The following is a 17850-nucleotide window of genomic DNA, read 5'->3' on the forward strand; positions in this document are numbered from 1 at the left end:
GTGAACTGTTTTAGGAATTAAGTTGTTATAGCTAAAGATTCACCAATTGTTATACAAATTGGGCTCTCACTCTGGCTGAGGTTTTTATAATAATGGTTAGTGCAGGGGATTTGAAAAATGCACTGAACATGAAATCAGAATAAATTAGCCACTTTAAAGAAATAAATTACCTTCTTCCTCTAACTTCAACTTTTTCATATTTCTTACAGTTCTAAGAATTCAATGAGATAGCATATTAAAAATGACTAGTATATCGGGGGCTTCCCTGGTGGCGCAGTGGTTGAGAATCTGCCTGCCAATGCAGGGGACATGGGTTCGAGCCCTGGTCTGGGAAGATCCCACATACCGCAGAGCAACTGGGCCCGTGAGCCACAATTGCTGAGTCTGCGCATCTGGAGCCTGTGCTCCGCAACAAGAGAGGCCGCGATAATGAGAGGCCCGCGCACCGCGATGAAGAGTGGCCCCCACTTGCCGCAACTAGAGAAAGCCCTCGCACAGAAATGAAGACCAACACAGACATAAATAAATAAATAATAAATAAATAAAAAAAAATGACTAGTATAGTAATATCTATGTTCAAAAGTCTAACACATAAGGCACTCATGAGTTGAGTGAGATGTTTAAACTCTTGCTTCTCAGGAAGTCTATACGTTTTAAAGTAAGACAGGTCTCTCATAAATCAATAGCAGTGGGGAGAGTTTAGAAAGCTCAGCTGTTAACTGATTCATTGATAAACAGTGTCAATTTAAAGTAGAAAGGTCTTTCAGAGATCACTGTAAATTTTCAGGCCACTTTTAAACCAAGTGGTTAGATAAGAAACATAAACAGTGGAAAAGCATGGAAAACTGGAATAAAGAGTTGAAGGCCTAGATTTCATGACAGTTCAAATCATGCTCTTCCAATAATTGGCTGTGTTACTTTGACCTGGTAATGATATCATTTCCATCATTTGAAAACAAAAGGACTAGATTAGATTAGTCTATTTCTAAAATTTCACAACTTAGATGGTAAGTCACATAAGAATCTTTTCCTAAAACTTCTGATTGAGTTTCTTCTTTAACTACTTTAACTCTTTGAAATAACCTAAAATTGTCTTTTATTTTATTGTTTTTTTCTTGTCCTATTCACAGAGTGTTCATAGCTATTTAAAACTTTCCATACGCTTTTCTTTTTAACTGAGATATAGTTGACAAATAACATTGTATTAATTTTAGGTATACAACATAATGATCTGATATGTGCATATTTTGTGAAATGATCATCACAATAAGTTAATATCCATCACCACACACAGTACAATTTTCTTCTTGTGATGAGAACTCTTACAATCTACTCTCTTAGAAACTTTCAACTATACAATATTATTAACTATAATCAACATGCTGTACATTACATCCCCAGGATTTATATGCGGAAATTTGTGCCTTTCGACCACGTTCACGTATTTTACCCACTCACCAACCCCTGCCTCTGGCAACCACCAATCTGTTCTCTGTATCTATGAGTTGATTATTTTTAGATTGCATATGTAAGTGAGATCATATAGTATTTGTCTTTCTCTGACCTATTTCACTTAGCACAATGGACTCAAAGTCCATTCATGTTGTCACAAGTAGCAAGATTTTCTTATTTTTATGACTGAATAATGTTCTATAGCATATATATACCTCATTTCCTTTATCCATTTATCCATCAATGGATACTTAGTTTGTTTTCATGTCCTGGCTATTGTAAATAACGCTGCAGTAAAGATGGAGGTGCAGATATCTTTTTGAGATAGGGATTCTGTTTGCTTTGGATAAATACCCAAAGGTCAAATTGCTGGATCATATGACAGTTCTATTTTTAATGTATTTAGGAACCTCCATACTGTCTTCCACAGTGGCTGCACTAACTTACACTGCCACCAACAGTGTATGAGAGTTCCTTTTTCTGCATCTCCTCTCCAACACTTGTTATTGTTTTCAATAACAGCCATTCTAATGGATGGGTGTGAGGTGATATCTCATTGTGGTTTTGAGTTGCATTTCCTGAATTAGTGATGTTGAACATCTTCTGATGTGCCTGTTGGCCATCTGTATGTCTTCTTTGGAAAAATTTCTATTCAGATCCTCTGCCCATTTTTTAATTTTAAAAAAATTGTTGAGTTGTTTATAAATTTTGAATATTAACCACTTATGGATACATGATTTGCAAATATCTTCTGCCATTTGGTAGGGTTTCTTTTCATTTTGTTGATGGTTTCTTTTGCTGTGTAGAGTTTTTTTAGTTTGATGTAGTCCCATTTGTTTAATTTTGCTTTTGTTTCCTTTGACTGAGGATACATATCCAGAAAGAGACTGCTAAGACTGATGTGAAAAGTATACTGCCTACGTTTTCTTCTAGGAGTTTTATGGTTTCTGGTTTTACATTCAAGTCTTTAATCCATTTTGAGTTAATTTTTGCGTATGGTGTAAGATAGGGTCTAGTTTCATTCTTTTGCATGTGCTATCCAGTTTTTCCAACACAATTTATTGAAGAAACTGTCCTTTCTCCATTGTATGTTCTTTGCTCCTTTGTTGTCCATATATGTATGGGTTTATTTCTGGGCTCTCAGTTGTGTTCCATTGATTTATGTCTGTTTTTCTGCCAATACCATGCTGTTTTGATTATTATAGTTTTGTAGTATAATTTGAAATCAGGGAGTGTAATACCTCCACTTTGATCATTTTTCTCAAGATTGCTTTGGCTATCCAGGGTCTTCTGCAGTTCTATACAAATTGTAGGATTTTTTTGTTCTATTTCTATCAAAAATGTCATTGGTATTTTGATGGGGATTTCACTGAATCCATAGGTTGCTTTAGGTAATGTGGATATTTTAACAATGTTAATTTTTGTAACATGAGCATGGACTATCTTTCCATTTCTTTGTGTCTTATTCAATTTCTTTCAACAATGTCTTATAGTTTTCACTTCTTTGGATTAATTTACTACAAGGTATTTTATTCTTTTTGTTGTGATTGTAAAAGGAAATGTTTCCTTAATTTCTCTTTATGTTAGTTCATTCTTAGTGTACAGAAATGCAACAGATTTTTGTATGTTGATTTTGTATCCTACAACTTTACTGCATTCATTTATTATTTCTAATAGTTTTTCTGTGGAATCTGTAGGGTTTTCTATATATAAAATCATGTTATCCACAAATAGTGACAGTTTTACTTCTTCCTTTCCAATCTGGATTTCTTTTTCTTACCAAATTGCTCTAGCTAGGACTTCAGTACTATGTTGAGTAAGAGTGGCAAGGTGGCAAGAGTGGGTATCCTTCTCTTGTTCCAAATCTTAGAGAAAAAGTTTTCAGTTTTTCACCATTCAGTATGATGTTAGCTGTGGGTTTGTCGCATATGGCTTTTATTATGTTGATGTATGCTCCTTCATTTTATTGAGTTTTTTTTTTTTTTAATCATAAATGGGTGTTGACTCTTGTCATATGTTGTTTTTAGGGCATCTATTGATATAAGCATGATTTTTGTCCTTCATTTTTGTTAATGTGATGTATCATGTTGATTGATTTGTGGATACTGAACCATCCTTACATCCCTGGAATAAAGTTCATTTGATCATGGCGTATGGTCCTTTTAATATATTGCTGTATTCAGTTTGCTAATGTTTTGTTGAGAATTTTTACATCTATGTTTGTCAGACATACTGGCCTGTAATTTTCTTTTTTGTGTGTTGTTCTTGTCTGGTTTTGGTATTAGGGTAATGTTGGCCTCATAAAAAGAGTTATGAAGTGTTCCCTTCTCTTCTAGTTTTTGGAAGCGTTTGAGAAGAATTGGTATTAAGTCTTTAAATGTTTCATAGAATTCAGCAATTAAGTTGTCTGGTCCTGGATGTGTTTCTTAGGAGGTTTTTGATTACTGTTTCCATCTCCCTACTAGTGATTGATCTATTCAGATTTTCTATTTCACATGATTCAGTCTTGGAAGAATGTGTGATTCTAAGAATTGATCCAGTTCTTCTAGGTTGTCCAATTTGTTGATGCATAGCTGTTCACAGTATTCTCTTATGATCCTTTGTATTTCTGTGATATTGGCTGTAATTTTTCCTTGTTTCTGATTTTATTTATCTACACCTTCTCTTTTTTCTTAGTGAGTCTAGCTAAAGGTTTGTCAATTTTGTTTATCTCTTTAAAGAACCAGTTTCATTGACTTTTTTCCCATTGCCTTTTTTAGTCTCTATTTCATTTATTTCTGCTCTGATTTTTATTTTCTTCTTTATATTGATTTTAGACTTTGTTTCCCCCCCCCCCTCCAGTTCCTTTAGGTGTAATGCTAAGACTGTTTATTTGAGATATTTCTTGTTTCTTAAGGTAGGCTTTATTGCTATAAACATTCCTCTAAGTACTGCTTTTGCTACATCCCATAGATTTTGATATGTTGTATTTTCATTTTATTTGTGTTCAGGTATTTTTTGATTTCTCCTTTTGATTTCTTCATTGACCCAATAGTTGTTCAGTAGCATGTTGTTTAGTCTCCACATATTTTCCAGCTTTCTTCTTGTATTGATAGTTGATCATGCCGTGGTGGTGGAAAAGATGCCTGATATGATTTCAGTATTTAAATTCACTGTGACTTCTTTTGTGTTCCAACATACGGTATATTCTTGAAAATGTTCCATGTGCATTTAAGAATATGTAGTCTGCTGCATTTGGATGAAATGATCTGTATAAATATCTTAAGTCCATTGTTTCAGTTAAGGACTGTTTCCTTTTTGACTTTATGTTTGAAAGATATATACATTTCTCTGTGAATTCTTCAATTTCTTTCATCAATGTTTTATAGTTTTCAGTGTACAGGTCTTTCAATTTCTTAGTTAAATTTATTCCTAGGTATTTTATTCTTTTTGATGCAATCGTAAATGGGATTGTTTTCTTAATTTCTCTTCTTGATAATTTGTTATTAGTGCATAGAAATGTAACTGATTTTTATATATTGATTTTGTACTCTGAAACTTTACTAAATTTATTAGTTTTAACTTTTTTTTTTTTTTTTTTGGTGAAGTCCATAGAGTATACTATATATAATATGTCATTTGCAAAGAGAGACATTTTACTTCTTCCTTTCTTATTTGGGTGACTTATTTCTTTTCCTTCTCTAATTGCTCTGGCTAGGACTTCCATTACTATCTTGGATAAAAGTGGCAAGAGTGGCTGTCCGTGTCTTGTTCCTGATCTTAGAGGAAAAGTTTTCAGTTTTTCACCATTGAGTATGATAGCTGTGGGCTTGTCACATATGGCCTTTATTACTTTGAGGTATGTTCCCTCTATACCCACTTTGCTGAGAATTCTCATCATGAATGGATGTTCAATTTTCTCAAAATTTTTTTCTGCATCTATGGAGATGATCATATGATTTTTTTCCGTCATTTTGTTACTGTGGTCTATCATACTCACTGATTTGTGGATGTTGGGAATTTTTCCATATCTTCTAGGCTGTCCAGTTTGTTGGTGTATAATTGTACATAGCAGTCTCTTTGTACACAGTAGATTCTTTGTATTTTTGTGGTATCAGTTGTAACGTCTCCTCTTTCATTCCTAATTTTATTTATTTGAGTCCTCTTTTTTCCTGATGAGTCTAGCTAAAGGCTTGTCTATCTTGTTTATCTTTTCAAAGAACCAGGTCTTCATTTCATTGATCATTTCTATTGTCTTTTTAGTCTCTATGTCATTTAAGAAAAATAATACATTTATTTATTTTTGGCTGTATTGGGTCTTCGTTGCTGTGCGCGGGCTTTCTGTAGTTGCGGTGAGTGGGGGCTACTCTTCTTCGTTGCGGTGTGCGGGCTTCTCATTGCAGTGGCTTCTCTTGTTGCAGAGCACAGGCCCTAGGCACGCAGGCTCAGTAGTTGTGGTGAGTGGGCTCAGCAGTTGTGGCTCGCGGGCTCTAGGGTACAGGCTCAGTAGTTGTGGTGCATGGGCTTACTTGCTCCACGGGGTGTGGGATCCTCTTGGACCAGGGATCAAACCTGTGTCCCCTGCATTGGCAGGCAGATTCTTAACCACTGTGCCACCAGGGAAGTCCCTATTTCATTTTTTTTTTTTTTTTTTTTACTCTGGTCTTTGTTATTTCCTTCCTTCCACTGCAGGCTTAGTTCTGTTTTATTTTTTTAAAATTCTTTGGAGTGTAACGTTAGGTTGTTTCTTTAAGCTCTTTCTTCTTTCTTAATGTAGGCATTGATTGCTCTGAACTTCCCTCTTAGAACTGCTTTTGCTGCATCTTATAAGTTTTGGTATGTTGTATTTCCATTTCCATGTGTCTCAAGATATTTTTTGATTTCTCTTTTGATTTCTCCTTTGACCCACTGGTTGTTTAGTAGCATGTTGTTGAATCTCCATATATTTGTGGATTTTCCAATTTTCTTCTTGTAATTGATTTCTAGTTTCATACTACTGTAGTCAGAAAAGATGATTGATACGATTTTAATCTTAAATTTCAAGATTTGTATTGTGGCTTAACATGTGATCTATTCTGGAGAATGTTCTATGTGCATTTGAGAAGAATGAGTATTCTGTTGCTTTCCATCTGATCTAAAGTGTCATTTAAGTCCAATGTTTCCTTACTGATTTTCTGTCTGGATGATTTATCTATTGATGAAAGCGGAGTACTGAAATCTCCAATTATTGTATTTGCTGTCTATTTCTCCCTTAAGGTATGTTAATACTTGCTTTATATACTTTATATTCATAGGTGCTCCTATGTTGGGTGTGCAAATATTTACAAACGTTATATCCTCTGGTTGGATTGATCCCTTTATTATTATACAGTGACCGTCTTTGTCTCTTATACAGTCTTTTGTTTAAGTTTATTTTGTCTCATATAATTATAGCTATCCCAGCTTTCTTTTGTTTTTTATTTGCATGGAATATCTTTTTCCATCCTTTTACTTTCAATGTGTATGTATCCTATGTGAGAAGTTAGTCAGGCAGCATATAGTGGGGTGCTTTTTTAAAAAAAAATTCATTCAGCTACTGTATATTTTGATTGGAGAATTTATTCATTTACATTTAAAGTAATTATTGATAAGTATGGACTTATTGCCATTTTGTTAACTATTTTCTGCTGTTTCATAATTCCTTTGTTACTTTCTTCTTCTCTTGCTCCCTTCCTTTGTGATTTGATGATTTTTTTGGTAGTAGTATGCTTAGATTCCTTTTTATTAATCTTTTGTGTATCTACCACAGGTTTTTGCTATGTGGTTACCATTAAGCTTATGTAAAACATCTTTTATTTATAAGTCTATTTTAAGCTGATAACTTTTATTTATGTCTATTTTAAGCTGATAACAACTTAAGTTCAAACACATTCTAAAGCTCTACATTTTTACTCTTCCCACTATGTTTAATGCTTTTGATGTTGCAGTCTGCATCTTTTTGAGTACTCACTAAACAAATTATTGTAGTTATAGTTACTTTTACTACTTTAACCCTTCACACTAGATAAGTGGTCAATCCACCGCCATTACAAGAGTAGATTATTCTAAATTGAACTATGTATTTACCTTTACTAGTGAGGTTTACATTTTCATATGCTTTCCTGTTAGCACTCTTTCATTTCAGCTTAAAGAAGTCCCTTTAACTTTTCTTGTAAGGCCAATCTAGTGGTGCTGAATTCTTTTAGCTTTTGCGTGACTGGAAGTTCTTCACCTTTCCTTTAACCCTGAAGGACAACTTTCTTGGGTCAAGTATTCTTGGTAGACAATTTTTTCACTTCAGCACTTTAAATACATCATGTCACTCCCTTCTGGCCTGCAAAGTTTCTGCTAAAGAATCTACTGAAGGTATTATGGAAGTTTCCTTATATATAAAAAGTTGTTTTTCATTCTTGCTTTTAAGATTCCCTCCTTGTCTTTATAATTTTTGACAATGTAATTGCAATATGTCTTTGTGTGGGTGGGTCTCTTTGGATTCATGTTTACTGAAACTCTCTGGGCTTCCTGGATCTGGATGTCTGTTTCCCATGTTAGGGACATTTTCAGCCATTAATTATTCCTTTAAATAGGCTTCTGTCCCCTCCTCTTTTCTCTCTGGGATTCTTAGAAATGTTAATATTATTCTGCTTGATGTTGTCCTGTAAGTCCTGTAAGCTATCTTCACTCTTTTTCTTTCTGTTCCTCTTTCTGGATGAGTTCTATTGCCCCATCTTCAAGTTCCTCAATCCCTGCTTCTGCATTATCTAGTGCTGTTGAACCCTTGTATTGAAATTTTCAGTTCAGTTATTGTATTCTTCAGGTTTGTGACTTCTGTTTGGTACTTTCTTATATTCTCTCTTTGTTGAAATTCTTACTTTGTACATGCATTGTTCTCCTGACGTTGGTGAGCACGTTTATGACCATTATTTTGAACTTTTTTTCAGGTAAACCATTTATGTCTGTTTCATTAAGGTCTTTTTTTGAGGTTTTGTCTTTTAGGTACAGATTGATACATGCCTCTGGGATCTTTGTAATTTTATGAAGCAAGTTCATTCTAACTGTACTTATGTCATTTCTTTTTCTAAGTATAGTGGTCATAAATTTATCCTTACTTAGAATGATGTTGGGTCTATCTACATTTTTAATTTATCAAATATTACAAAACATGGAATATATTGTCCAAGAATATAACTATTTTCCAAGGATGTTTCCAAGAATGTTCCAAGTTTTATTAACTCCCTCCACCACAAGGTTAGTGACAAATTAAAATTCAGTCAATACTTTTAATTCCAACCTTTTGGTCATCAAGCCCAGGCCTGTTATGTCTCCAATAATACTTCATTTGCTCTAGGTTGATACCCAAATAGCAGTGTTAATAAAGCTATGGGTATAAACTTCTATCAGTACTGTATGTACATAATAATCATAATACCTAGACCACTATTTCTGTATGTGTGTTATGTGTGTATGTATGATATAATTAAAAGCCTTAGTATATAGCCATGAGAAATTATATCTGTTTTTTCCCCCTCAATCTCTTTGGCCTTTTATTTTGCCAAAAATATGAGATCAGACTTAACAAAAATTCTTTGTTAGTTCCCCGTTCTCTTTGAATGTTTAAAAATTAATTTTGAGATGTGGTTTTTCATTTCTAGAACGTCCAGAGTTATTGTAAGAAGAAAGTACTTTTCATTTATATAAACCTTTTTGGTTAATGAAGTATTTTTACAAACACTATTTTACTTAATAATTTTGAGAAACATAAGCACCATATTCTTAGCATATTCCAAAACTTATTAAACGACCTGCAGTAAGTATTATGGGATAAATGCAATGCAATTCCTTAAGGAGTTTATAAATATTAATACAGATCACAAAAGCATATAAACAACTACAAGATAGTAAGTGATGACACAAATTATCCTAAAATACAATGAGTTCAAAATAAGAGCAATAAATTTCTTTGGGAGGGTATGAAGTATGTCTTTATGCAAGAGATAGCTCTTGAGTGAATTTATAAAGGAAAACATTTCAACAGGTAGGAAATTGGGGGAACGGCAAGAAAAAGAGGATAGTTTTAAGTGGAGGGGAAAAACAAGATAAAAGCACAGAGACAAAAAAAAAAGCACCAAGTACTTTTTGAGTATATTAAGTCCTTCATCTAGTGAGAGCACATTGTACTCAGAGGAGTAATGTGAGATAAGAAGTACCAGTGGGAAGACGTTGCAGTCTGAAAGATTAATAGTTTGCAATGTGTGGTCTCTGTGCCAACAACATATGCATCATTTGGTAAATTGTTAGAAATGTAAAACGTTCCACACTGCCCTGCTCCTTTCCTCACTGCGCCTGACCTACTGAATCAAAAACTATGGGGTGAGATCTAGCACTTAGTATCTTACTAAGCTCTCTAGTTGATTTTGTTCCATGGCAAAGCTTGAGAACTACTGTGATAAACTATGCTTGAATTTTGGTACTACTATTTATTATCAGTGTAAACTTGCCTTAGTTACTGAGTCTCTTTAATGTAGTTTTCAAAATCTGAGTTGTTGCAAGCATTAATATAATCCTTGACATATAATGTACAGTACAGTGGATACATAATGTACAATATAGTACTTAATGGATACTTAATAAGTACCTGGCCCTTTTTCTCTTAGAAAGTATATTGTGATTAGACACTGGAAGTCATAAATTCACTATAAAGAGGTAGAACGTATTATTAAGGTATCGGGGACCGCTGATGGATTCTGTTCAATACAGTCAAGCACTACTTGAGGAATAACAGTCTAAAATAAACGGAAAGGGGATAATACAGATATAAAGAAAAGAAAGTCTGATAATAGAAACACTAAATACAAGTTGAATGATTCTTGGTATATGTTCTGTGATGTATCTGTTTCAGTACCTCATACAGTACCTTGTTTTTTCTAGAGAAATCCTACTTCCTTTTCTACTGTTTTTTCACTTTTCTTTTTTTGCAGGGAGAAAGGGGGCAAACCCTGATTTTTTTTCTTTTGCTATTAATGATATGGCAATGAGATTGAGAAGACTTGTGAAAAACTTAACATCTAACAGTTAACTAGTGCTTGTTATATGTCATGTGTTTTACTGGCATTTTTACATTACACACAAAACACCCCCTCGAGGTATGTATACAACAGTATATTACCTTCTAGTTTTTTATATGTAAATATAAATTACTGTCAACTTTGACAGATATTACTTGCCTTTTAGCTCTCATTTTTAGATATTTCTATATCTGATACAGAAGATAAATTAATTTTGTAAGCACTATAGTTAGAATAGCAACATTTTATTCAATGAAAGTTTGAGATATATTTGCCTGAATTTATACTTACAAAATAAATCTCAGAAATTAAAAAGGAAATTAGAAATAGAGTAATAGGATTTTTATTTCCTTTCAAAGAATGTTCTAGTTTTTGTCTTCTTTAAAGATATCAAATGAGAAGATGCATAAACAGCCAGAAATATTCAATATTAAATGGTAATGTAACAGTAGTTTTTTAAAAAATAAAGAATATATTTAAAAATCAGGTGAACTTGGCTAGTGCACAAACTTAAATGATAGACTGAATTGTCATTAATTTCAATATAAACTCATCTAATGGAGAGCTATCAGGGGAAAAAAACAAAAAAGCAAGTACAAAAGACCCTGAACCTATTTGCTGATTAATTGTGGGATAATTTAACATAAATTTCTTATTTAAAAACACCTTCTAAAATATATAAAGTATGGTTATCAGAATGAATTAATTAATTCATTCCGTAAATATTTACTGAGTACTTACCATGGGCAATAAGCAAACAGTGTTGCCCTAGGGGAGTTTACAAATTTATAGGAAAATATCAGTAAGTATTAAGATAGTTAACTAAGTTATAGGCATGTTAATAGCTATAGGTACAACAGGAAGGGCACTTTAGTCTTAGTTGGGGGAGGGCAAGGGATGGTTAGGGAAGGCTTCTAGAAGGAAGGAAAATCTAAGCTGCTACCTGAAGAACAGGTGTTATCAGTTAGAGTGGGAAGAACATTCCAGGCAGAGGAAATGGCATGAACAAAGGACTCGGAAGCTAGAGACAGAACCTGATGTGTGTAGTAACAATAATAAGGGTGGGTGGGTGGAATGGAGTGAATGTTTGTATCCTCCCCAAATTCATATATTGAAATCCTAACCCTCAATATGATGGTATTAGGAGTTCGGGGCTTGGGGAGGTAATTAGGTCATGAGGGTAGAGCCCTCATGAATGTGATTTAGTGCCCTTAAAGAAGAGACTCTAAAGAGAGCTATAGAGCACCCCGCCTGTCACTATGTGAGTTCTTTTCTGTATCCTCAGTAGTGTACAACCTGGAAGAGGGTTCTCATCAGAATCTGACCGTGCTGGGCCCCCTATTCTCAGACTTCTAGCCTCCAGAACTGTGAGAAATAAATTTCTGTTGTTTATAAGCCACCCAGTCTCTGGTTCTTTGTTATAGCAGCCCAAATTAAGACAGTGGGAGATGCTGCTAAATAGACAGCAGTGACAACTTACATAGGTCTTGGAAAGTAATCTTAAAGAATTCAGTCTTTATCCATAGAAAAATGAGATACCACTGAAGTTTTAAGCAGAGAAATAACATACTAATATTTGTGTTTTCAAAAGATGTCTCTGGGCTGCAATGTGGAAAACTGATTGAAGAGGTGCAAAGAAACCAGTTAGAATGTTGGAATATGAGAGGTGAGTTAGGATGGTTGCAATGGTGATGAAGAAAAATAGACAGGTTATAGTTTTTAAATGACTTACAGAGACTTAACAGAGTCTTAAGTTTTCGTGACTTACAGAGACTATAATGAGACAGTAACCTTTTAATCCTAAAATATATATATTTTTGTAAATTACATAAAGAATAATTTTTAAAAATGGGACATACTTGGATGAAAACTAAGTCCTAGTATAGATTAATACCAGAATTTTGATATTCGGTGTTAACTTGATCACAAGAGGCATGGATATAAAATAATATGAAAAATACAATTTTGTTTCCCTTAAAAAGAAATTTTTATTAAGTATTAAATACATACAGTTTGTAATGTATGTATAAAATGTAGACAATAATGAAAAAAACCTACCTATGTACCTACAATCTAGGTTAAGAAACAGACTATTATATCTTCAAAGACTCTGTGTGCCTTATCCTGATCTCAAGTCCCATTTTTCCTCAGATAACTATTTTCCTGAATTTAAAAATCATACCCTTACTTATTTTTGTAACACCTTTATTGAGATGTAATTCACATACTATACAACTTACCCGTTAAAGTGAAAAAAAATATTTTTAGTGTATTTCAGAGTTGTGTAACCATCACCACAATCAATTTTAGAATATTATGTTAACCCTCCCCCCCCCCAAAAAAAAATCCCATACCTATCAGCAGTCCACATTTTCTCCCAACCCTCAGACCTGAGCAACCACTAATCTACTTTCTGCCTCTATAGATCTGTATATTCTGGACATTTCACATAAATGGAATCATATAATGTGTGGCCTTTCGAGATTGGCTTATTTTGTTTTCAAGGTTCATCCATGTTGGAGTATATGTCAGTCACAGTTTACTTAAAAAAAGATACTTTTGCACATAGGTTTATAGAAATATATTGTTCAGTTTAGCATGTTTTTGAAATTTACACAAATGGAATCATGCAGCATATATTCTTATATAACTTGGTTTTTCTCACTCTATGTTGTATTTGTGAGATTCCTCCATGTTGACCTTCATTTTCACTGCTGTACAATATTCTATTGGATAAATAAAATGTGGTATAGTTATGCATTCTTCTGCTGATGGACATTTTTTGCTTCCATTTGTTGCTATTACAAAAAATCCAGCTATTAACTTTCCTTTACATTTCTCTTGGTATATATGTGCAAGTCTTTCCCTAAGGCAGTATTCTTCAACTTGCAGGTTAAAACCAATTAATAGAGCAGTACACTGACTTAAATAGTCTTAAGTAGCATACATACACACACAAATACAAAAAACAGAAAAGAAAATATCAGAATGCCTTTCTTGTAGTTAGGATAACTATTGTTTCCAAAAACTTGTACCTTCTAAACACATATGTGTCCATATATATGCATATATACCCACATACACAGAGCCATACACATACATATGTGTGAGGGTATTGGATTACAATGTGAAGTATATGTTTTAGTATGGCTCATGGTCAAAAAAGTGAAAGCTACTGTTCTAGGGAATATCACCAGATGTGGAGTTTATAAGTCATAGTAATAAGCAGATGTACAGCATTACTACATAAAAACAAATCATATTCCATAGTGTCTGTACCAATTTATACTCCTATCAGCAGCAGTATTGCTGTCTATCCTGACAAAGCTTGATACTGACATAGATTTTTCTTTTTGTCTTGTTTTTAGTTTAGCATTTCTTTTATTTTTTTAAAAATTGAGGTAAAATGGTATATAACATTATATAGATTTCAGGTATGCAACATTATAATTCAATAGTTGTGTAAACTTCAAAATGATTACCACCATAAATCTAGTTATCATCCATCAACATATAATTGATACTCTTCACCCATTTTGCCCACCCTCAAGTCCCCTTCCCCTCTGGTAACCACCAATCTGTTGTCTTTATCTATGAGTTTGTTTTTGTTTTATTTATTTGCCCACCCCCATTCATGGGAAATGGAGCCCTCCCCTCTTTTTTTTAATTGAAGTATAGTTGATCTACAATGTTGTTAATTTCTCCTGTACAGCAAAGTGATTCAGTTTTATATATATATACACACACATTTTTTTTCATATTCTTTTCTACTGTGGTTTATCACAACATATTGAATATAGTTCCCTGTGCTATGCAGTAGGACCTTGTTGTTTATCCGTTCTCTATATTATAGTTTGCATCTGCTAATCCCTAACTCCCAACTGATCCCTCCCCCAACCCCCTCCCTCTTGGCAACCACAAGTCTGTTCTCTATGTCCATGAGTCTGTTTCTGTTTTATAGATAAGTTCATTTGTGTCATATTTTAGATTCCACATATAAGTAAGATCATATGGTATTTGTCTTTCTCCATCTGACTTATTTCACTTAGCATAATACCCTCAAGGTCCATCCATGTTGTCCCAAATGGCATGATTTCCTTCTTTTTTATGGCTGTGTTGTATTCATACATATATATACAAATAAAACATTTTCCTTATCCATTCATTCATTGATGAGCATTTAGGTTGTTTCCATATCTTGGCTATTATAAATAACTGCTTCAGTGAACATAAGGATGCATGTGTCTTTTCATACTGTAATTTCATATTCTTCAGATAAACACCCAGAAGTGGATTTTTTTAAACATCGGGATGAACAGATGATAGATAAGTGATAAAGCAACTATAGTAAAGGTTAACGGTAGAATTTAGTTAGAATACATAAAGGTATTCACTGTAAAATTCTTTCAATTTGGTATATGTTTGTTATTTTTCATAATAAAAGCTTGGAGTAAAATTACTTTAACTTAAATTTTCTAAGAGTTTTTTCAAAGCAATGCCATACTGGAAGATCCCTTCATTCTAACCACCATTCATTGATCTCATCCTGTAAACAGCTCTGAAAATACCACCTGCTCTAAGAGGTGTCCATAGAGTTAAGAAAAAGAATTTCATATTTCACCTTGACCTGTTTGGACAAGGATATCCTACTGATTTTCTCTAAATTTCCTGTCTACTATATTTATCCTTATTTCCCACCCTTAGAAAGGTATTGGGACTCTATATAAGTATATTATTGTTTATTTATGTTTTAGCTTATTATTTTTCTTCTGTAATTTATGTATCTCCATCTGTTTGTGCAGGGTGCCTAAGAATTGTAAACTTCTGGAGGGCAGGTATGGACTTTTTTGTATACCATCTAATACAATGTCATGATCATTTATTTATGCACTTAATTTTTATGAAACAAGGTAAGTTCAGAAAATTGTGCTGTTATAATCTCCACATTATAAAATAAACAAGAAATAAACATGAAATAAACCTTACAAATGACTCCATTTTGAAAAAAACATTTTGGGTTTATAGGATAACAACTGGTGTATCTATCTTCATTTTTTATCTAACAAACTTGACAAACTCTTCCACTGGTTCTAAAAGACTAGTAATTTCTTATAAGTTTCTATACAGATAATCATGAAGCTATGTTATGGCCTTTTCAATGCTTATACAATTTCTTTTACTTTGCACAATACTGAATAAAAGTAGTTATAGTAGGACTCTGTCTTATTCCTAACTTTAAAGAGAAGACTATTAGTCTAACATCTAATTACTAACTATATTTGCTTGATCAGATTAAGGGAGTTCTCTGTTCGAATCCCAGATTGCTAAGAGCTGTTATTCATAAGTGGGTGTTGAATTTAATAAATGCTTTTTTATGAACCCATTGAGAAGACCACATGGTTTTTTCTTCTTTACTCTGTTAATAGGTGACTCATGTTAATCAGTTATCTAATGTTGAATTATCTTTGTTTTCTTGAAATAAATCTATCTTGGTTTTGATGTATCATTTTTTATACATTGCTGGATTTGTTAATATTTTATTTTTGAAGTTTTTTATCTACGTTCACCATGACATTAGCCTATAGTTTTCCTTTTTCTACTATCCTTTTCCGGATTTGATAACAGGATTATCCTAGTTTCATAACATGAATTAGGAAACGTTTACATTTCTACTATTCTCGGGAACAGTTTATGTAAGATTGGATCTGTTCCTTGAAAGTTGTATAGAATATGTCTATAAAATGAATTAAACTTATTTAAAAAAAAAAGTTCATTTTTTAGAAGAGTTTTAGATTTACAGAAAAATTAAAATAGTATAGAGAGTTCATATATACCCTGCACCCAGCTTCCCCTATACATTATTCATATTTCCTAACGTCCTTTTTCTGTTCCAGGTTCCCATCCAGATTATCATATTACATTTAATTTTCATGTCTCTTTATGCTCCTCTTGGCTGTGACAATTTCTCAGACTTTCTTTGGCTATAATGCTTTTGACAGTTTTAGAAGGCAGCTGTGCTCACCACTATACCACTAACGCTCTCTTGACAGTTTTCGAGTACTGGTCAGGTATTTTGTAGAGTGCCCCATTACTGAGTTTGCCTGATATTCTTCTCACAATGGGATTTAGGGTGGAAGACCATAGAAGTAAGGTGTTATTTTCATCACATCATAGCAAAGGTCCATGCAATCGACATGATTTATGCATGTTATTAATCTTGATTACCTAGCTGAGGTAGTTGGGAGATTTCTCCACAGTAAAGTTACTCTTCTCCTCTCCTTTCCATACTGTACACTTTGGAAGGAAGTTATTGTGTGCAGCCCATGTCACGGAGTGGGGAGTTTTGTGTCCCCTCCTCGAGGGTGGAATGTCTACATAAATTATTTGGAAATCTTCTGTAAGAGAGATCTGTCTCTTCTCCCTCACTATTAATTTATTCAATTATTTATTGGTATCAGTAAGGACTCCTGAATATTTATTTTATACTTTAGGTTATAATCAAATACTACTTTATTTTGTTGCTCAAACTGTTCTATCTTTGGCCATTAAAAGCTTTGTCAGTTGGCTCCTATGTTCCTGTGACATTCATCCATAATATAGCTTTTTATTTTTTTTTTTGAGCACCTCCTTACTTTCAAGCACTAAGAGATACTCCAGGGTCATTTTGTATATTTCTTGCCCCAGCCCTACAATCAGCCATTTCTCTGAGGTGAAATTCCATTTATTGGAAAATGGTATTCAAAACCAAGAACTGAGCATTAGGTATGGTTGTTGTTACTGGGGTGTTGTTTCTTTTAGGTCCTCTCTGTTGATAGAGCAAAGGAATATATGTGTGCATGCTAACCTGCATATATATACATATCTACAAATATTTCTATATATCTCATTTGTATCTATATTTAACCTAACATGAATCCATACTGATTTCTCCAACTCTGATCCATTACACCACATGGATCATTCTAGCCTCCTCCTCTTGCTTGTAACTATGTGATTTCCTACTGTATCAGTGAGAAATATGGTTCCCACCACTCATCACCCATTTACATAATTGTTCAATCCCAGTAAGGGCTCTGACTTACAATGATTTCTGACTTATGATTTTTTGACTTCATGATGGTGTGATAGTGATATACATTCAGTAGAAACCATACTTCAAATTTTGAATTTTGATCTTTTCCTGGGCTAGCAATATGTGGTATGATATTCTCTCCTAATGCTGGGCAGCAGCAGTGAGCTGCAGCTCCCAGTTAGCCATGCAATCATGAGAGTAAAAAATGATACACTTACAACCATTCTTTACCCATATAACCATTCTGTTTTTCACTTTCAGTAT

The 17850-nt window shown here is 33.5% G+C and overlaps 1 protein-coding gene across 15 annotated transcripts in view; it reads right to left on the reverse strand.

Annotated features, from left to right (window-relative positions):
* Positions 1-17850, reverse strand: part of GPHN (gephyrin) — a 611785-nt gene that overhangs the window by 267226 nt on the left and 326709 nt on the right. The gene's annotated exons all lie outside the window — the stretch shown is intronic.

Source organism: Balaenoptera borealis (genome assembly GCF_965194805.1).
Source record: "Balaenoptera borealis genome assembly, chromosome: 3".
In the NCBI taxonomy this organism is placed as follows: Eukaryota; Metazoa; Chordata; class Mammalia; order Artiodactyla; family Balaenopteridae; genus Balaenoptera; species Balaenoptera borealis.